Source organism: Cryptomeria japonica, chromosome 9 (assembly GCF_030272615.1).
Source record: "Cryptomeria japonica chromosome 9, Sugi_1.0, whole genome shotgun sequence".
Classification (NCBI taxonomy): domain Eukaryota; kingdom Viridiplantae; phylum Streptophyta; class Pinopsida; order Cupressales; family Cupressaceae; genus Cryptomeria; species Cryptomeria japonica.
In genome coordinates, this window is record NC_081413.1 from 9,631,923 (window position 1) to 9,654,735 (window position 22,813).

The window sequence follows — 22,813 nt, forward strand, 5'->3', positions numbered from 1 at the left end:
GTAATAGTGTCACTCTGCATCTCAATTATGTTGATCCATGACATACACACTGATGCAGCTCATAGTACAAGTGTGTCAGCAGACATGATCCCCATGTAAACCTGGTATGCTCAATCACCAATATCTCCAAAGTCCTCCCCCATCCCACCACCAATCCTCATGTCGACCTATCCGGACACAGGAACCCACTGATCACTCTTGCCAGTACCGCCAGTAGTGCCAATCTTGTCACAGTCATAGTGTCTCAAGCCACATATCCAGCCCTCATCTGTAGTCTTGGATCCTAGAACACTCATCTCAGTGTATCCCTATCTCCCTCTCGATCATAAGGAACTAACTCCGCATCGATTGGTATCCACAATAACCTATATACATCCTCCAAGGTGACTATCATCTCACCTATCGACAAATGAAATGTGCAATTCTCCAAGTGCCATCTCTCGGCTAATGCAGTCAGCAATCCCATGTTCGCCCGAAACTCAGGCACATACATAATATGTTGCAGTCCCATAGCTTGAACTATTGCTCTATCCTCAAGTGTCAGCTCTAGTTGTAAACTCTGAGTCGAAGGGAATCTCTCCCGTGACTCCAACATCGGTAGGTCCTCCTACAGTCAAGCAAATCAACTGTGTCAATTGTAGTGGCATTCCCTATTCATCACAAAGTGCTGCTTGTTTTCCTAGTGCTTATATCTATCATATGCCACTCTATCCTAGTGGTATTCCCTATTCATAACGAGGTGATGCTCTTTTTTAGTACTTTTTGCTCATCACAAAGTACTACTTTCTATCCTAGTGGCATTCCTTGTTCATCACAAAGTGCTACTCTTTTTAAGTACTCCCTGTTCATCACAAAGTACTACTTTTTAATCCTGGTACTCTCTATTTATCACAAAGTGCCTCGATCTATCCTATCGTAGGGACTCTGCTTGAGTGTATCCTCTTGAGTAGTTTCTGGATTGGCAAACTATGTTCTATCACAGTATTGTCAATCCTAGCTCTCTCTGCTATTCTAGTCAGTTCACAAAGGAGTGAGAGAATGTTTTTCTTCATGAAGGAAATCAAGTAGAGTAGCTATAAAAGGTGAATTTAAATCATTTATCAATGTGAAAGTTTGGTAAAAAATGAAGCAAGAGAATGAAAATTTAGTATGTGAAAAAGATATTCTGTGAAATGAATTAGTGAAAATTAAAATGAGAAACAAAGAATTGGATGAAAATATGAAGTTGTTTGCAAAGGAAAATAATTTTCAGAAATGTGAAATTAAAAATTTGAAAGAGCAAAATGTCTACTTAGATCAATTCCTTGCAACATACAAGAAGGAAAATGGGAATCTAAGGTCACAATCTTCATTATATGATGCCACATGTGATAAAAGTGATTTGTGTCCATTTGATATGGATGTATCTAAATTTTCTTCAGGGAAAAAGTATGAAGCTAAATTGAGATGTGTTTGTGATTTTCTGCCGAATCTGAGTTAGGTTTAGTCGCGTTTGTGTCTCAAATCTTGCATTTTCAATTTTTGATCCAGTTTTGAGGCTTTATTTCATCATTTGGATCTCAGATCTGGTTTATTTTGGGCTAACATCTTGTGATCTAGCTAACAAAATTGGTGCAGCTTGTCTTGAAAAAAAAAAGAAAACGTCCTGTCCAAGGCCCCTATTTCACAAAGTCTTTTGGATATAAAATTTACCTAACTTTTGTGCTTGTAGGAAAGGGGTAATCATTTGAAACAACCCAGACTACTAACAAATCTTTGTTGCAGGATCTTGGCAAGGGTTTTTTATGTTTATTGTGTGCCTTGTTTTCATAGACTAGCAAACACTTCAATTGGTACACTAAAATTAAACCAGTATCTTTTGTGTCTTGGGAAATAGGCTCTTTTTTGTTTAATCTCTAGAGGGCCTATCTCCACGTGTGGTCATTACGACTACTAGCGAGGAAAAGCCACCTCTTTCGAACCACTATAAATAACTGTATCCATGGTGAAAGCCATGGGTAACATGTGCTGATTAGTTCATACCAACACTATGTCTCCCCATAAACCCGTTTGATGAAATTTATCTGATCAATTGTAGGGCGTAACCCCTACCAGCTGGGAGCCTTATGTATTTACAGAGCTGAAAGTGTCACATGTATGGCAACATGAGTGGATGCCCTTACTAGCACCTTTTTGTTTTAGAAATCCAAAATCCTTCTAGTTGTTGGGGTATGAGGTTGGACCTCTAGAGCGGCCAACACACATACTGTTCTTAGTAGAGACACAAAGTTCACCATGGGGAGTTTTCATGGGGACAGATGCTTGGCTGCCCTAGAGAAGTGAGTGCCGAGGGTGAAGCCAGTGGAGTCAAGCATCTAAGTAGCTGCTCTGAATAGCGTAGCCTCAGGGGAAACCCCATGTGGGAACAACAACTATTGTCCTAGCAAGCCATAAGAATTGTGCTTGTCTTCTTTTGAACATTCAAGCATTGAAGACCAAACATCATAACATTGTGTCTTTTGTGTCTTCAAGTCTATGCAAAACATTTTAACATCAAACAACACACTTTCTTTTGAGTGATTTTGAGTCCTCATCAAAATTGTGTCCTCTTGTCATAGAAAAACAGTCAAAAATTCAAATTTGCTCACACCAACAACTTCACAAATTGGAAAAATTGCACTCAGTTTCCAGAAACGCGTTTGTGTCTGACAGAAACACGTCTGTGTCATTTAGCCATGTCTGTGAAGGGAAGAAACGGGTCTATGTTCTTTTAAGAGACATTACATTAACAAAATCTCAAAAATGCGTCAATGCGGTGTTAAACAACATTTGTGTCATTTAGCTGTGTTTGTGAAGTATACAGGCACACTATGTTGAGAATTGGAAAAATTTATAGTCCAAGAAACAAGAGCAGTCAGTTTCAGACTTATTCAGCTTCCTAGGTTATCTCTTCGGGTTTTGATCTATAATTCAGCCTATTTCTGGGTCTCACAAAGTCCATCATTGCTTTACACCTTACATTACATTCACATTTGTCAAAAGGTCACTTGCTTGTCCTCATCTTACTTTGTCAACACACTACATACAACAACATTTTGCTAAGTGGTCCCTCATCAAGGTCTATCACCTTTGGGTATCATTTGGTCTTACTTAAAGTCAAGGTCAACTTACCTCATCAAGAGAAACTATCATCTCTTTGGAAGCCACACCTACTCTACTACATACATACTTGGTCTTACACTTTGGATATTGGAAGTAAACTTCAGATTCATTTACATTCCATCCAACTCTTGGTCTTCCATACTCTTTTCTATTTTCATCTAGTTTCCCACATCTTGGTCAATACCTAGTTCATGGTTGAAACCCATTCCCAAAAATCTAGGAGAGAAACTAAAGAGGCTCAAGAGTCTGCAACTATGAGTGCCTATGAGTATGACAATGATGTCTTTTTGAATTTTGATCATACCACATTACCTGACATGGACACTTATAGAAACATTCAAAATGTTGACAACATGGATAACACAAACAACAATGATACACACAATGACAATATGGACAACTTTTCCATGCATTCAGCAGAAAAGGAAGACTCCATTATGGATCCCCGTTTTAATAGATTGGTTGAGGAAATAATGAGGAGAGATAGACAATATTTCTTACAAGTGATGGCATAAAGTGGAGCCAAGATACCTCATGATTTTGACATGTCTCAAATAATGGAACATCGACCTATGCAACAACCTCACCTCAACATGGATCAAAGGAGGCCTAATAGTGGAGGCAATAGAGGACCACATATGGTACCTGAATCACCATCATCTTTGTTTCAAAAACCTGAGGTCCCAAATACACATGGTCAAGCATATGGTACTCACCTTTGCATACTATTATGGAAGTCTTATGCAGAAAAATATACTCAATCACATACCAATACTAAGGACCAACTAGCAAAGCAATTGGATATCCAAAGGCATGCTCAAAATTTGGACACAAGGAAACTCCACATCAAATTTGGGGGCAACACACTAGAATAAACTCATGACATGCCTGTAGAGTATGGTATACAGGGATAAAACAGATATTCCATTCCTCATCATGACTCCATACCAAGTGGTCCCTATATGCAGCATCATAATAGACTGCCTCCATATGAACGTGTGTATGATCAATATCACCCATATATGCAGTATGCTCCGCCCACACCCGATGGCTCAGGCATGGGATATGGTCCAAGAAGTTGGTCTCTAGCTAAGAACAATTTGGAGCAGCAATTTAAGGACTTACAAATGAAAGTGGAGGACATGAATACACTGAAGCTAGCTTACACAATGAGAGATGTATGTCCCTATCCATTTGACAAAAGCATTCCAATGCCTAGATTTCCTACACACTTTGTGACACCTATGTTTGATAAGTACAGAGGAAAAGGGGATCCTGAGGTACATATAAGATAGTTTTTTAGGCTTGCATTGAGGTAGCAGCAGAAGAGACATATTTGATGAGATTATTCCCACAAAGCTTAGGTGATCAAGCTATGGAATGGTTCTCCCAATTTCCACCTGGAATTAAGTCATTGGGTGACTTAGCAAAGGATTTTATCCAACATTTTGCATACAGCATAGAGATAGACATATCAGTCACTACTTTGTGCAACACCAAGTAAAAGGATGGAGAATATTTTTCATCAATTTTACAAAGATGGAGCAATTTAGCTAGCAGATGCTGTTGACAAATTACACAAAAACAAATGATAGAGATGTTCACCCAGAATGTTAACAAAGACATTGGTTATAACCTGAGAAAATCTTGTTTGTCTACCTTCAAGGACGTCATTGAAAAAGGCTTAGACATAGAGAAGGTCCTAATAGAACAAGGAGTAATTAAGATATTCAAAGAAAACAAAGAGGACTTTAAAGGAAAAGACAAGACAATATTTTGGAACAAAAACAAAAACACAGTCAATGATGGTGTTTTTGATGCCAATACAGTACGACGCAAAATCATTTTTTCTAGATCAAGCTCTACAGACAATCAATTGAATACTCAAACAACTTCAAAATCACAAAGGAAGTACACCCCATTAGGAGAACCACTTGATTCAGCTTTCAAGAAGCTAGTGGCAAATAAGATAATCACAAATCCAAATTTACCTCCATATGAGCCAAAGATCAAACCAAATCTATGGAATGACGATGAATACTGTGAATATCACAAGAGCAAGGGACATAAAATAGGAAATTGCCATCGACTGAAGAACATCATACAAGATCTTATTGATAGAGGTGACATTAGGATTGAAGGACACTCATCCAATCAAGAAAATGAAATGTTTAAAGAACCATTCCCAAAACATGACAAGAGAAAAGTCAAAGCCATAGATGAACATACCATCTATACTAGAGAAACCTATAACTATGATTAAACTGTCAATCACATTTCGATGGACAATTATGTCTCTACCATTATCGTCAAGGACAAAATGCCTAAAAATTCTATCCAAAGACCTAAAGTTGTTCTAAAAGGAATTGGATCTTCTTTTGAACCTACCTCTGAATGTAATGTTACAACTCTTTGAGGTAAATTCACTTTGCAACATGCTACAGCTAAAAACACCGCTCCCTCAGCAACCAAACCTAAGTATGATCTGGTAGAATAGTTTGGGAGAACACCCATGCTTATCTCCATCCTTGAGCTTTTATACATATCCCCCACACATAAAGCCATTCTTGACAAAACTTTGAGAGATAATTTTGTCCCCACTGATCTGAATGTGGACCCATTTCATGCCATGGTGGGATACCTTTTCGTTCCATATTCTCTTACATTCAAAGAAGCCGACGACGCCTCTGTGAGCCAGCCACATAATGCACCTTTACACATTGAATCCTTCCTACACAAACATTGAATAAAATGAGTCCTGATAGATGGAGGAGTTGGTCTCAATATATGTACTTTGAACATAATAATACAATTGCGATATTCAGGTAAAGTTGTCAATGATACAAAAAAAATTACCATCAAGGCATATGATGATGAAGAGTGTTCATCCAAGGGCATAGTCACTTTACCTCTTAGAGTTGAGCTGGTAACAAAGGATGTGGTTTGTCAAGTCCTAGACCTCGATCTTACGTACAACATATGGCTAGGATGCCCATGGATTCATGAGATGAGCGCAGTCCCATCTACATATCACTGATGTATCAGGTTCCCACATAATAGAGTTGAAGTGACCATCAAAGTTGACCCAAACCCATTCATATATTGCAATAATCTACAACCTAGATCAGAAATAACAATTCTAGTCAATCGAGAGGATATTCCTTCATCATCATATGTTGATCCAGAATCCTTGAAAGCTTCTACATCAAAACAAGCAGAGATCAAAGAAAAGTTCAAGATTAAGGACATGGGATGTGGTGAGTATATGTTTCATGATGATCAACTCCCACAATCTCCTAAGACATTCAGTCGACAAGAACAACCTACAAACAATTTGCAATGCCAAGGAATTGGGTACAAAGAACCTAGTGTTGTGGCTACTAAGTCTGAATGTGAATCTCTTCTAGTGGTGCAAGAAACTCTTAATATGAATAGTCCTAATAGTGGTTCCAACAAAGAATCTATTGAGCATATCGCAAGTCCTCTTGAGAACTCACATAGCCTTACCATTTCATCCACTCTGGTTGCGCCCACAAAAGGATATGCAAATCACAGTAAAACCTTTCCTGAGAATTGGGCATTCCAACAGGTGACCAATATCTCTCTCTGTAGATGTTCATTTACTTATCAAACCAGGGGACGTATACTTTAAATGGCCCAGCAAAATATATGCACTAGGAACTCATTTTGGTCAAATCTTAGCAGAAATACATACTGGAAAGAAATTCTACCTACGCTACAGGAAGGTAATGCAAAGCTCTTTAACTTTACTATGATTTGATTAAAACAGAAACCATGATAACTACAACTAAAACACAAACTATGAACTGGCCTTATGCTGTAGGAACAGGCACAGTGATGGATTCCTTATGCTGCAAGAGCAATGTAAAGCTGAGTTTGTATAAAAACTTTAAAGATGAAAGCAAACTGAAGCTTAACAGGAAAGAACAACTAACTAACTAGCTACAGATACTTACTAAGTGGCCCCCCTTAGCAAACATCTACTGATTACGCAGATGCTAAACTCAGAAATTCATTGAAATTTATTCATAAAAATAGAATGATATACATTGTTTTGTTGATATGGAAACTAACAACAAACTCTGTTTCTGGTTAAACAGATTCTATCTTTCATTGTCATATTGATTCTTACATGATATCTACTACTCTGATTGTATCTTATTCTAACTCTCATCTCTCTTCTTCCCCCTCTTCTCTCGCGCAGGAGGAGAACTTTATTTAAAAATAGGAGAGCAACTAACTAACTAACCCCATCAAAGAAAGACATGGAAGTAAAATATATCCCTAAATCAAAGAACAAACTTCATAAATGAATTTATGCATTCAACCCGATCCAGAGAGAATCTAGCACTCCACTCTTTCCAGATTGACTGTCATTAAAATTCTTTCCCATGGTTTCGGTCACAGAGTCTTCTTCGGAGCTCCCTCGAAGTCGTGCAGGAAATGGACTTTACTGCAAGGCCGAGATCGATTGCGCTTGACTCGATCATTCTTCAACAACCTGCGAAACAAAAGGTAACAAGCAATAGAAAAGGCGTATGGCACATACATGATATCTATTCATTAATCATACATTTTAAATCTACTTCATCATTCAAACACTATATATGATATACCAGTCATTTTAGGGAGTCAACGGGGCAATAAATGCAATCAAGTCAACATAATGAGCTGCAGGAATATAAAAGTATCTTGCTACAGGATATCCCAAAAAGGTTTCAACAAAGTCTGAACATCCATGAAATGACAAAAGTAAAGGCATTTAAAAGTTTATCATAACATCCAAATTATGAGCATATTTTAAGCTCATCATTGCCCCCTACTTAGTCCAATGCTGGTCCTCCAGCATTAGCTTTCTCGGTGGTTTCTCTGAAGTCGGTGGTTGGTGCATGACTCTGAAATGGATTTTTAAACTTGTAATAAAATCTTCTGAAATCCCAACATTTTTCATACCTTTGGTCTTCTAATTCATTGTTAAGATTTGTAGCCTAGTGAGGATAAAGTGGCCACATTAGCACAGGGGGTCTGAATGTCAGCGGCAACCATAGTTCAAATCTTGTTTGAAGTCCCAATTGAATATATCTGCTGGTTCGTTTGAGAGCTGCTGTGAAATTTAGGGGACCATGTGGTTCCGACTTTCTTAACCCAACAATTAATCTCTCCCATCTTTTCTCACTTCTGGTGTATGCCAATTTCCAAAATGAATATTGTTGTGCCTGGAATTCATCATATACTTGTTTTGTGATATCAAATATTTTCTCTCTTGCTGAAACATTATTAATACCATATGTCAGAGCAAACCAATCTTTCAACATTGCATGGGGGTTTGAACTTTGAGAACGTAATGGAACAGGCTCTGTTTTCTCAGCTTCCTCATATGTTTCCCACTGCCTGCCATAATTCGCCTCATTTGTTGCCCATGACATAAATGCTCTCAAATGAATATCACCAATATATAGAAGAGGATTCAATTCTGTTTCAAATGGTATTAAAAAGCCAAGCAAATAGAATTCACACAGAGAATTCCTTAACCAGTTAGGGGCTGCCTGGTATGCTTCATAGAATTCCTTAGTAGTATGAATTATAGGATCTTGGTTTTTGGAAATTCTCATCAATTGGAACCATAAAAACTGTTCTTTAAGGCACAGAGCATAAACTCTGGGTGGTGGTCTACATTTCATAATCTGACCAGTTACTTTTAACATTTCGTCCATTTTTGCTTTCAGCTCAGCAATTTCCTGCTTCTGACTTTCAATTTTCTTTTTCAATTTCTTCTTTTCTATTTCCCATAGACTTTGTTGCATGTCAGTCTAGACTATGTATTGGAAAGTCAGGGTTTGCAATGTAACTGTTTCCCAATTAGCTTTAACATTCAGTCGACAAGAACAACCTATAAACAATTTGCAATGCCAAGGAATTGGGTACAAAGAACCTAGTGTTGTGGCTACTAAGTCTGAATGTGAATCTCTTCTAGTGGTGCAAGAAACTCTTAATATGAATAGTCCTAATAGTGGTTCCAACAAAGAATCTATTGAGCATATCACAAGTCCTCTTGAGAACTCACATAGCCTTACCATTTCATCCACTCTGGTTGCGCCCACAAAAGGATATGCAAATCATAGTAAAACCTTTCCTGAGAATTGGGCATTCCAACAGGTGACCAATATCTCTCTCTGTAGATATTCATTTACTTATCAAACCAGGGGACGTATATTTAAATGGCGCAGCAAAATATATGCACTAGGAACTCATTTTGGTCAAATCTTAGTAGAAATACATACTGGAAAGAAATTCTACCTACGCTACAGGAAGGTAATGCAAAGCTCTTTAACTTTACTATGATTTGATTAAAACAGAAACCATGATAACTACAACTAAAACACAAACTATGAACTGGCCTTATGCTGTAGGAACAGGCACAGTGATGGATTCCTTGTGCTGCAAGAGCAATGTAAAGCTGAGTTTGTATAAAAACTTTAAAGATGAAAGCAAACTGAAGCTTAACAGGAAAGAACAACTAACTAACTAGCTACAGATACTTACTAAGTGGGCCCCCTTAGCAAACATCTACTGATTACGCAGATGCTAAACTCAGAACTTCATTGAAATTTATTCATAAAAATAGAATGATATACATTGTTTTGTTGATATGGAAACTAACAACAAACTCTGTTTCTGGTTAAACAGATTCTATCTTTCATTATCATATTGATTCTTACATGATATCTACTACTCTGATTGTATCTTATTCTAACTCTCATCTCTCTTCTTCCCCCTCTTCTCTCGCACAGGAGGAAAACTTTATTTAAAAATAGGAGAGCAACTAACTAACTAACCCCATCAAAGAAAGACATGGAAGTAAAATATATCCCTAAATCAAAGAACAAACTTCATAAATGAATTTATGCATTCAACCCGATCCAAAGAGAATCTAGCACTCCACTCTTTCCAGATTGACTGTCATTAAAATTCTTTCCCATGGTTTCGGTCACAGAGTCTTCTTCGGAGCTCCCTCGAAGTCGTGCAGGAAATGGACTTTACTGCAAGGCCGAGATCGATTGCGCTTGACTCGATCATTCTTCAACAACCTGCGAAACAAAAGGTAACAAGCAATAGAAAAGGCGTATGGCACATACATGATATCTATTCATTAATCATACATTTTAAATCTACTTCATCATTCAAACACTATATATGATATACCAGTCATTTTAGGGAGTCAACGGGGCAATAAATGCAATCAAGTCAACATAATGAGCTGCAGGAATATAAAAGTATCTTGCTACAGGATATCCCAAAAAGGTTTCAACAAAGTCTGAACATCCATGAAATGACAAAAGTAAAGGCATTTAAAAGTTTATCATAACATCCAAATTATGAGCATATTTTAAGCTCATCATTGCCCCCTACTTAGTCCAATGCTGGTCCTCCAGCATTAGCTTTCTCGGTGGTTTCTCTGAAGTCGGTGGTTGGTGCATGACTCTGAAATGGATTTTTAAACTTGTAATAAAATCTTCTGAAATCCCAACATTTTTCATACCTTTGGTCTTCTAATTCATTGTTAAGATTTGTAGCCTAGTGAGGATAAAGTGGCCACATTAGCACAGGGGGTCTGAATGTCAGCGGCAACCATAGTTCAAATCTTGTTTGAAGTCCCAATTGAATATATCTGCTGGTTCGTTTGAGAGCTGCTGTGAAATTTAGGGGACCATGTGGTTCCGACTTTCTTAACCCAACAATTAATCTCTCCCATCTTTTCTCACTTCTGGTGTATGCCAATTTCCAAAATGAATATTGTTGTGCCTGGAATTCATCATATACTTGTTTTGTGATATCAAATATTTTCTCTCTTGCTGAAACATTATTAATACCATATGTCAGAGCAAACCAATCTTTCAACATTGCATGGGGGTTTGAACTTTGAGAACGTAATGGAACAGGCTCTGTTTTCTCAGCTTCCTCATATGTTTCCCACTGCCTGCCATAATTCGCCTCATTTGTTGCCCATGACATAAATGCTCTCAAATGAATATCACCAATATATAGAAGAGGATTCAATTCTGTTTCAAATGGTATTAAAAAGCCAAGCAAATAGAATTCACACAGAGAATTCCTTAACCAGTTAGGGGCTGCCTGGTATGCTTCATAGAATTCCTTAGTAGTATGAATTATAGGATCTTGGTTTTTGGAAATTCTCATCAATTGGAACCATAAAAACTGTTCTTTAAGGCACAGAGCATAAACTCTGGGTGGTGGTCTACATTTCATAATCTGACCAGTTACTTTTAACATTTCGTCCATTTTTGCTTTCAGCTCAGCAATTTCCTGCTTCTGACTTTCAATTTTCTTTTTCAATTTCTTCTTTTCTATTTCCCATAGACTTTGTTGCATGTCAGTCTAGACTATGTATTGGAAAGTCAGGGTTTGCAATGTAACTGTTTCCCAATTAGCTTTAACATTCAGTCGACAAGAACAACCTATAAACAATTTGCAATGCCAAGGAATTGGGTACAAAGAACCTAGTATTGTGGCTACTAAGTCTGAATGTGAATCTCTTCTAGTGGTGCAAGAAACTCTTAATATGAATAGTCCTAATAGTGGTTCCAACAAAGAATCTATTGAGCATATCACAAGTCCTCTTGAGAACTCACATAGCCTTACCATTTCATCCACTCTGGTTGCGCCCACAAAAGGATATGCAAATCATAGTAAAACCTTTCCTGAGAATTGGGCATTCCAACAGGTGACCAATATCTCTCTCTGTAGATATTCATTTACTTATCAAACCAGGGGACGTATATTTAAATGGCGCAGCAAAATATATGCACTAGGAACTCATTTTGGTCAAATCTTAGTAGAAATACATACTGGAAAGAAATTCTACCTACGCTACAGGAAGGTAATGCAAAGCTCTTTAACTTTACTATGATTTGATTAAAACAGAAACCATGATAACTACAACTAAAACACAAACTATGAACTGGCCTTATGCTGTAGGAATAGGCACAGTGATGGATTCCTTGTGCTGCAAGAGCAATGTAAAGCTGAGTTTGTATAAAAACTTTAAAGATGAAAGCAAACTGAAGCTTAACAGGAAAGAACAACTAACTAACTAGCTACAGATACTTACTAAGTGGGCCCCCTTAGCAAACATCTACTGATTACGCAGATGCTAAACTCAGAACTTCATTGAAATTTATTCATAAAAATAGAATGATATACATTGTTTTGTTGATATGGAAACTAACAACAAACTCTGTTTCTGGTTAAACAGATTCTATCTTTCATTATCATATTGATTCTTACATGATATCTACTACTCTGATTGTATCTTATTCTAACTCTCATCTCTCTTCTTCCCCCTCTTCTCTCGCACAGGAGGAAAACTTTATTTAAAAATAGGAGAGCAACTAACTAACTAACCCCATCAAAGAAAGACATGGAAGTAAAATATATCCCTAAATCAAGGAACAAACTTCATAAATGAATTTATGCATTCAACCCGATCCAAAGAGAATCTAGCACTCCACTCTTTCCAGATTGACTGTCATTAAAATTCTTTCCCAATGTTTTCGGTCACAGAGTCTTCGTCGGAGCTCCCTTGAAGTCGTATAGGAAATGGACTTTACTGCAAGGCCGAGATCGATTGCGCTTGACTCGATCGTTCTTCAACAACCTGCGAAACAAAAGGTAACAAGCAACAGAAAAGGCGTATGGCACATACATGATATCTATTCATTAATCACACATTTTAAATCTACTTCATCATTCAAACACTATATATGATATACCAGTCATTTTAGGGAGTCAACGGGGCAATAAATGCAATCAAGTCAACATAATGAGCTGCAGGAATATAAAAGTATCTTGCTACAGGATATCCCAAAAAGGTTTCAACAAAGTCTGAACATCCATGAAATGACAAAAGTAAAGGCATTTAAAAGTTTATCATAACATCCAAATTATGAGCATATTTTAAGCTCATCATTGCCCCCTACTTAGTCCAATGCTGGTCCTCCAGCATTAGCTTTCTCGGTGGTTTCTCTGAAGTCGGTGGTTGGTGCATGACTCTGAAATGGATTTTTAAACTTGTAATAAAATCTTCTGAAATCCCAACATTTTTCATACCTTTGGTCTTCTAATTCATTGTTAAGATTTGTAGCCTAGTGAGGATAAAGTGGCCACATTAGCACAGGGGGTCTGAATGTCAGCGGCAACCATAGTTCAAATCTTGTTTGAAGTCCCAATTGAATATATCTGCTGGTTCGTTTGAGAGCTGCTGTGAAATTTAGGGGACCATGTGGTTCCGACTTTCTTAACCCAACAATTAATCTCTCCCATCTTTTCTCACTTCTGGTGTATGCCAATTTCCAAAATGAATATTGTTGTGCCTGGAATTCATCATATACTTGTTTTGTGATATCAAATATTTTCTCTCTTGCTGAAACATTATTAATACCATATGTCAGAGCAAACCAATCTTTCAACATTGCATGGGGGTTTGAACTTTGAGAACGTAATGGAACAGGCTCTGTTTTCTCAGCTTCCTCATATGTTTCCCACTGCCTGCCATAATTCGCCTCATTTGTTGCCCATGACATAAATGCTCTCAAATGAATATCACCAATATATAGAAGAGGATTCAATTCTGTTTCAAATGGTATTAAAAAGCCAAGCAAATAGAATTCACACAGAGAATTCCTTAACCAGTTAGGGGCTGCCTGGTATGCTTCATAGAATTCCTTAGTAGTATGAATTATAGGATCTTGGTTTTTGGAAATTCTCATCAATTGGAACCATAAAAACTGTTCTTTAAGGCACAGAGCATAAACTCTGGGTGGTGGTCTACATTTCATAATCTGACCAGTTACTTTTAACATTTCGTCCATTTTTGCTTTCAGCTCAGCAATTTCCTGCTTCTGACTTTCAATTTTCTTTTTCAATTTCTTCTTTTCTATTTCCCATAGACTTTGTTGCATGTCAGTCTAGACTATGTATTGGAAAGTCAGGGTTTGCAATGTAACTGTTTCCCAATTAGCTTTAACATTCAGTCGACAAGAACAACCTATAAACAATTTGCAATGCCAAGGAATTGGGTACAAAGAACCTAGTATTGTGGCTACTAAGTCTGAATGTGAATCTCTTCTAGTGGTGCAAGAAACTCTTAATATGAATAGTCCTAATAGTGGTTCCAACAAAGAATCTATTGAGCATATCACAAGTCCTCTTGAGAACTCACATAGCCTTACCATTTCATCCACTCTGGTTGCGCACACAAAAGGATATGCAAATCACAGTAAAACCTTTCCTGAGAATTGGGCATTCCAACAGGTGACCAATATCTCTCTCTGTAGATATTCATTTACTTATCAAACCAGGGGACGTATACTTTAAATGGCGCAGCAAAATATATGCACTAGGAACTCATTTTGGTCAAATCTTAGTAGAAATACATACTGGAAAGAAATTCTACCTACGCTACAGGAAGGTAATGCAAAGCTCTTTAACTTTACTATGATTTGATTAAAACAGAAACCATGATAACTACAACTAAAACACAAACTATGAACTGGCCTTATGCTGTAGGAATAGGCACAGTGATGGATTCCTTGTGCTGCAAGAGCAATGTAAAGCTGAGTTTGTATAAAAACTTTAAAGATGAAAGCAAACTGAAGCTTAACAGGAAAGAACAACTAACTAACTAGCTACAGTTACTTACTAAGTGGGCCCCCTTAGCAAACATCTACTGATTACGCAGATGCTAAACTCAGAACTTCATTGAAATTTATTCATAAAAATAGAATGATATACATTGTTTTGTTGATATGGAAACTAACAACAAACTCTGTTTCTGGTTAAACAGATTCTATCTTTCATTATCATATTGATTCTTACATGATATCTACTACTCTGATTGTATCTTATTCTAACTCTCATCTCTCTTCTTCCCCCTCTTCTCTCGCACAGGAGGAAAACTTTATTTAAAAATAGGAGAGCAACTAACTAACTAACCCCATCAAAGAAAGACATGGAAGTAAAATATATCCCTAAATCAAGGAACAAACTTCATAAATGAATTTATGCATTCAACCCGATCCAAAGAGAATCTAGCACTCCACTCTTTCCAGATTGACTGTCATTAAAATTCTTTCCCAATGTTTTCGGTCACAGAGTCTTCGTCGGAGCTCCCTTGAAGTCGTATAGGAAATGGACTTTACTGCAAGGCCGAGATCGATTGCGCTTGACTCGATCGTTCTTCAACAACCTGCGAAACAAAAGGTAACAAGCAACAGAAAAGGCGTATGGCACATACATGATATCTATTCATTAATCACACATTTTAAATCTACTTCATCATTCAAACACTATATATGATATACCAGTCATTTTAGGGAGTCAACGGGGCAATAAATGCAATCAAGTCAACATAATGAGCTGCAGGAATATAAAAGTATCTTGCTACAGGATATCCCAAAAAGGTTTCAACAAAGTCTGAACATCCATGAAATGACAAAAGTAAAGGCATTTAAAAGTTTATCATAACATCCAAATTATGAGCATATTTTAAGCTCATCATTGCCCCCTACTTAGTCCAATGCTGGTCCTCTAGCATTAACTTTCTTGGTGGTTTCTCTGAAGTCGGTGGTTGGTGCATGACTCTGAAATGGATTTTTAAACTTGTAATAAAATCTTCTGAAATCCCGACATTTTTCATACCTTTGGTCTTCTAATTCATTGTTAAGATTTGTAGCCTAGTGAGGATAAAGTGGCCACATTAGCACAGGGGATCTGAATGTCAGTGGCAACCATAGTTCAAATCTTGTTTGAAGTCCCAATTGAATATATCTGCTGGTTCGTTTGAGAGCTGCTGTGAAATTTAGGGGACCATGTGGTTCCGACTTTCTTAACCCAACAATTAATCTCTCCCATCTTTTCTCACTTCTGGTGTATGCCAATTTCCAAAATGAATATTGTTGTGCCTGGAATTCATCATATACTTGTTTTGTGATATCAAATATTTTCTCTCTTGCAAAAACATTATTAATACCATATGTCAGAGCAAACCAATCTTTCAACATTGCATGGGGGTTTGAACTTTGAGAACGTAATGGAACAGGCTCTGTTTTCTTAGCTTCCTCATATGTTTCCCACTGCCTGCCATAATTCCCCTCATTTGTTGCCCATGACATAAATGCTCTCAAATGAATATCACCAATATATAGAAGAGGATTCAATTCTGTTTCAAATGGTATTAAAAAGCCAAGCAAATAGAATTCACACAGAGAATTCCTTAACCAGTTAGGGGCTGTCTGGTATGCTTCATAGAATTCCTTAGTAGTATGAATTATAGGATCTTGGTTTCTGGAAATTCTCATCAATTGGAACCATAAAAACTGTTCTTTAAGGCACAGAGCATAAACTCTGGGTGGTGGTCTGCATTTCATAATCTGACCAGTTACTTTTAACATTTCGTCCATTTTTGCTTTCAGCTCAGCAATTTCCTACTTCTGACTTTCAATTTTCTTTTTGAATTTCTTCTTTTCTATTTCCCATAGACTTTGTTGCATGTCAGTCTAGACTATGTATCGGAAAGTCAGGGTTTGCAATGTAACTGTTTCCCAATTAGCTTTAACATATTCCAGAAACTCAATTAAAAATGTTCTCTTATACACAACAATGGCTTTACAAATTGCAGGGTGAAATACAACTTCACTAGGCACATTCAATTGTTCAGTCTATTCTTGCTCTTGCTGCAAGATAAATTCTTCTTGTTGCTGTAGTGGAGAAGTCTGTGCTTCCTTCGAAAATTACATAGCAACAGTAGCCAAATCATCAAGATTTGGTAACCCTTGCTCATTATGCCCTGTTTTTTTTGTCTCAACTTGTTCCTCTTCAGGAACGAATGAACTCTGGGCAGTATTCTCGGATACATTCTGAGAAACATTAAATTCGGACTCAACAGACCCTTCTGAAATTACAATCACCTCTGGTTGCGGTGAAGCAGGGGAGGTCTTAGATTGTTTCCTTGCAGAAACCCTTCTTGGCACTGATGCGGCTGCAGGAGGTGTTCTAGTAGCTTTCCTCTTCCTTATTTGTTCAGAGGGCTCTGCCCTACAAGAGGATGATGGTGAACTAGTAATAGCAACAGGTGTTGTTGTAGGAGAAACAGCTGCAGGGGAAGGTGCTGCAGGAGAAGGGCATTGCCTTTTTTGAGAATGAGGGTCAGATTCTGGGGACCCTTCTGCCTTTGTTTTTCCCTTCTCTCTCCTAGTGGCAGACCTAGTTTGTACCCTAGCAGAGGATTTAGGTGCGAAAGCTGCAGGACCAGGTGCTACAGGAGTAGATGACCCTTGCCCTGTTCTACTAGTAGATGCAATTTCTTTCTTCTTTTTCTGAGGCCGTGGGGTAAGTACCCTAGGGGGTTGTGGAATTTGCAAACTCTTTTGGGCAACAAATTGTTGCCAGGAGAGAGGTGAGACATCCCTCAAAGAGCACTCAATCAGTAATTTAATAAGGCCATGATGAGCGACATAATTATCTTTCCTCTGTTGAGTTCCGTGGGCACTTTGTTCTAAAAATTTTAACAAGAAATTCAGAACATTTATAACTAACCCATGCCTCATATGGCTCAATAATTTAAAATGATGAGAATGCAAATAGGAAAAACGGCCTTCACAGGTCAAATACCTGACTATGTAAGTAGCATACTCTGAATAAGGAGGAGGCAATGATATGCGCTTGCATCCCTGCTTGGAGACTTCCAGAGGTCTATCAATAGGCATTGAAAACTCAGCCCTTGCAGCTGCAGCATCTGAAGAAAAGTTTTCTCCAACGGCTGGAAGCCCAGTTACTTCAGCAATTCTATTTTCGGTTGCAACAACCGTTAAACCCCATATGGTGGCTTCACCTTCAGAAAGGGTTCTCAAAAATTCTCCAGCAGCCTGCTCATCAAAATCATTTAAGCTCAAGAAATAATTTAACCATCCATAGAGGCTGAATGCGTGGACTGTTTGCAGATTTTCCAATAACATTTCATGAGCTACAGGCTCATGTCGCACCAACTGACCACCCATGTTTGTAGTTTTCCTTTAGCTGAACTCAATTCCTTGCTGAAGATTCAAATTCTTTCTTTCCCTTTCTGCTCTGGTTTTTCTTCTTTCATGCCGTCACATTTCTTTCTTTTTTCCAAAAATGAACTTTTTGAACAAGCAGTCTTAATCATAATTATGCAATAAAGAAGGACATGCGATCATATTTGGAAAGTACCAAAAAAGTATTAAAGAAAGATTATTTTGCAGTTATGGCAGCGGCGAAAAGACAGGTTTTAAAACATGGATTACCCCGCCCCCTACTTAAAGTATGACATGTGTCCTCACATGTCGTAAAGAACAGGTAGAGATTCGGGTAATAATGACTGGTACATGCATAGTAGTAAATGAATAGAATGAAATAAATCAAATATGTGATAAGAAAAGATATGGCGTACCTTTGATAATTGCACGTACGTGTGAAGAAAGATGATGACGTGTGCATGAATTGACAAGTGGGAAAGATATCTTAATTAAGGTTGATGCAGATAGATGACATGGATCGGTGAGGTGGGCGGATGAAATGAACGGATGGAATGGATGGATGGAAGATAAAGAAGTGAAATGGGGGCGATAAATGAGAATGGAGAAAAAGGGGTTTCCTTTTTTTAAAAAGAAAACCTTTATTATGGGCATGCTTTTTTGAAAATTACGGTAATGCTGCAGGAGAAAGGCTAAAGCCTTCGGCTACAAGAAGAGTAGCGAGAGGAACCTAAATGAACTGTCACATGAATTCTTCCTTGGAGATTGGTTTGTGGTACAACCAGAGTCAGTGGCCATTCACTAGTAATTTAAAGCGGACTGGGTCTATTGTTACCAGCTGTACCGCTCCATTGTTGAACACATTTTCAACTTCATAGGGGCCAAGCCAGCGTGTTGTGAGCTTACCTTGGTTTTCTTGATATCTGGAATCATATAACAGAGCCCAATCTCCAGCAAAAAATTTTCTAGTTTTGATGTGTTGATCATGCCATTTCTTCCTTTGCTGTTGGATTGCTTCTATATGCTACAGGGTAGCTTTTCTCATTTCGTCCAAAGCATTTAGCTGCAGGAGACGGTCCTTCTATGCTTCAGATATGTCTATATTGAGTTCAAGAGCTATCCTCAAAGTTTTGTGTTCAAATTCTATGGGTAACATGGTTGTTTTCCCATAAAGCAGCTCAAAAGGTGTAAACTCAGTTGTTGTTTTCCATGTAGTTCTGTAAGCCCAAACTACTTCAGGAAGTCTATTGTTCCAATCTTTTCTATGGATCTGCACTGTCTTTGTGAGGATCGCCTCAATTTCTCTATTTGTTACCTCTGCCTGACCATTGGCTTGAGGGTGATAAGGGCTGGACTTCCTATGTTTGATTTTATAGTCATTCATTAGTGCAGTGATCAGATTCGACATAAATTGAGCTCCTTGATTGGTTACAAGCTCTCTGGGAACTTCAAATCTTGTGAAAAATTGTTCATACAGAAACTCAGCAACTTTGTTATCTCAGGCATGAGTCCTAGCTGTTACCTCGACCCATTTTGTTACATAGTCCGTGCAAACTAGAATGTATGACTTTCCATTTGATGGTGGATCAATTGGCCCTACAAAATCCATCCCCCATTTATCAAAAGGGGTGACTATTATCTGCAGATATAGTGGCATTTCATCGGACTTAGTTGGTCTTCTCATACACTGGCATCTGTCACATTTTCTTGTATAGGCCACAACATCCTTATGTAATGTTGGCCAGTAGTACCCTGTTGTAAGAACTTTCATTGATGTTCTTTTTGCTGCAAAATGTCCTCCACATGGTTCATCATGGCAAGCATGTAATATGTCATAAGTTTCATCTTCTCTTACACATCTTCGCATTACTTGATCAGGTCCAGTATAAAAAAAACTATTTGCAATCTAGGAAAAGTTAAAACTTTTCTCTATTAACAATTTCTTTTCTTTTGGAGAAAAGTGGTCTGGTATTCTGTTTGCTGCTAGATAATTGACAATGTCTGCATACCAGGGTATATGTGTAGCGATGGAAAACAAGTGTTCATCTGGGAACCTATCATCAATGATCTCATATTCAACAGGTGCAGCTGATTGAAGTCTTGATAAAAAGTCAGCTACAACATTAGCTCTCCCTGGTTTGTCAATTATGGTAATGTCAAACTCTTATAACAATAGGAGCCAACGTGCCAACCTACTAGAGATGGCAGGTTTGTTCATCAGATACTTGATTGCTGCATGGTCAGTATGGACGAATATCTGATAACCTATGACATAATGCCTAAATTTATTCAAAGCATACACTACTGCAAGCAACTCCTTTTCTGTGACAGTATAGTTGAGTTCAGGACCTTGAAGGTTCTTGCTGATAAAGTAAATAGCATGTTCAACTGAATTTTCTTTTTGATTCAGAACTGCTCCTATGTCAAAGTCAGAAGCATCAACATGTATGTGAAAAGCCAAATTCCATTTTGGACCTTGAAGAACAGGGGCTTTAGTAAGCAAGTCCTTTAGTTGTAGGAAAGATTTTTCATAGGCCTCTGTCCACTCAAATTGGGAATCCTTTGTTAACAAAGCATAAAGTGGACTGACAATTTTACTGAAGTCTTTTATAAACCTTCTATAATATCCTGCATGACCAAGAAAACTTCTGACATCTTTCTATTTTGCAAGAGTTTGTAAATTCTGAATTACTTCAATTTTAGCAGGGTCGACCTAAATTCCATTTTTTGAAACATGATGACCTAGAACAATACCTTCTTCCATCATTAGAAAACACTTCTCACTGTTTAGAGACAAATTTTGCTCTCTACACCTTTTCAGTACTTTTTCTAAATTTACTAGTGCTTCTTCAAATGTGACTCCATAGGCAGTGAAATCATCCATGTAAATCTCCATACATTCATGAGATATATCAGCAAAGATACTAATTACTGCTCTCAGAAATGTTGTTGGCGCATTGCATAGGCCAAAAGGCAAGACCAAATAAGCAAATGTTTTCCATGGACAGGTAAAAGTGGTCTTATCTTGATCTTGAGGGGCAATTTTTATCTGATTGTACCCACTGTAACCATCCAAAAAAGAAAAATATCTTTTGCTAGACAGTGAGTCTAGTATTTGATCTACAAAAGGTAGTGGAAAGTGATCTTTTTTAGTGGCACTGTTCAATTCTCTGTAATCTACACATACTCTCCATTTTCCACCTTTCTTGGGAATAATGACTAATGGAGAAACCCATTGACTGTCAGAGATTGGATAAATAAAACCAGCATCAAGCAACTTTTGAAGCTCACTTTTAACTATTTCTCTAAGTGCTGGATTTACTCTTCTTTGAGGTTGTCTGATTGGTGAACAATCTTCTTTGATATATATCCTATGAGTACAAACTTGAGGATCTATTCCTTGCATGTCCCCATATTCCCATGCAAAAGCTTTATGCTATTCTTGTAGCATTTTTAATTGGTCAGCTTGTTGAGACTGTGACAGCTTGTTATTGATATTCAAACAATGACCTTGAGACAATTCTATCTGCTCCGTTAGATTACTCATAGAGTCTACAGGTAATGTTTGCACCTCTTGTGAAAGCAAATTATGAAAAATCGCTGGAAGTTTAGGCAGTGAACTTTCAGAATCTGGTTGCTGCAGGAAACATTGTAAATGAGTACCATTTGGATCAGATGAACTACCCGTATCAGAGTTGTACTATAGAATTTGAAACAGCAAGGCATCCTCACTCTGAAGTTGTGAGAATGGGTCATTTTGAATCATCATTAATTGAGCCAAAGAATTGGCTTCTTCAATTTCCTCCCCCACATCTTGCCAAATAGGTTGGGACAAATCTGGCTGAGGTCTAGCAAGCGGATACAGAGCCAATTTCTTTATGGACTGTCCATCAGAAATGGTCATATCTCCAGAACGGAATCCTATAAAAGCATCAACAGTTGCTAACCATGGTCTACCAAGAATAACTGGATACCCTCCTAAAGTTGCCTTAACTGATAATATTGTGAAATCAGCAGGATACTCCCAAGATTCAAGAATAATAATTACATCTTCTACTATCCCATCAGGTTTAACTATGGAGCTGTCTGCAAGCTACAGAACTGTGGGTGTAGACCTAATGTTTGAAATGTTCAGGGAGTCCATAGTATGCTTTGTCATGACATTAATGGCAGCACCTAAATCAATCAAAACATTTTTTACAACTTGTCCATTTACATTTATCTGCACTACAGGACTTCCAAGGTCAATATACTTTGGAATAACTACATTTCCCAACATTATATCAGCCAATTTCCCTAATACATGAATTGTTTGAGGATCCTTTTTCTTTCGTCCAGGCTTCTTCAAACAGGCTTCTTTAATAGCTTTTCCAAAAATAGGAATATCTTTAATAGCCTGAAATAAAGGAATTTGAATATGCACATTCTTGAGCCAATCCATAATGTCAAAAGTGGGTTCTTCCATGGGTTTATATGCAGTACTTTGCAACCTCTGAGGAAAAGGTGGGTTGTCTTGATTTTGCAGAATAGGCTCTTTAGGAACTGTATCAGTTATGGGCATGTGCTCAGTAGGAACAACA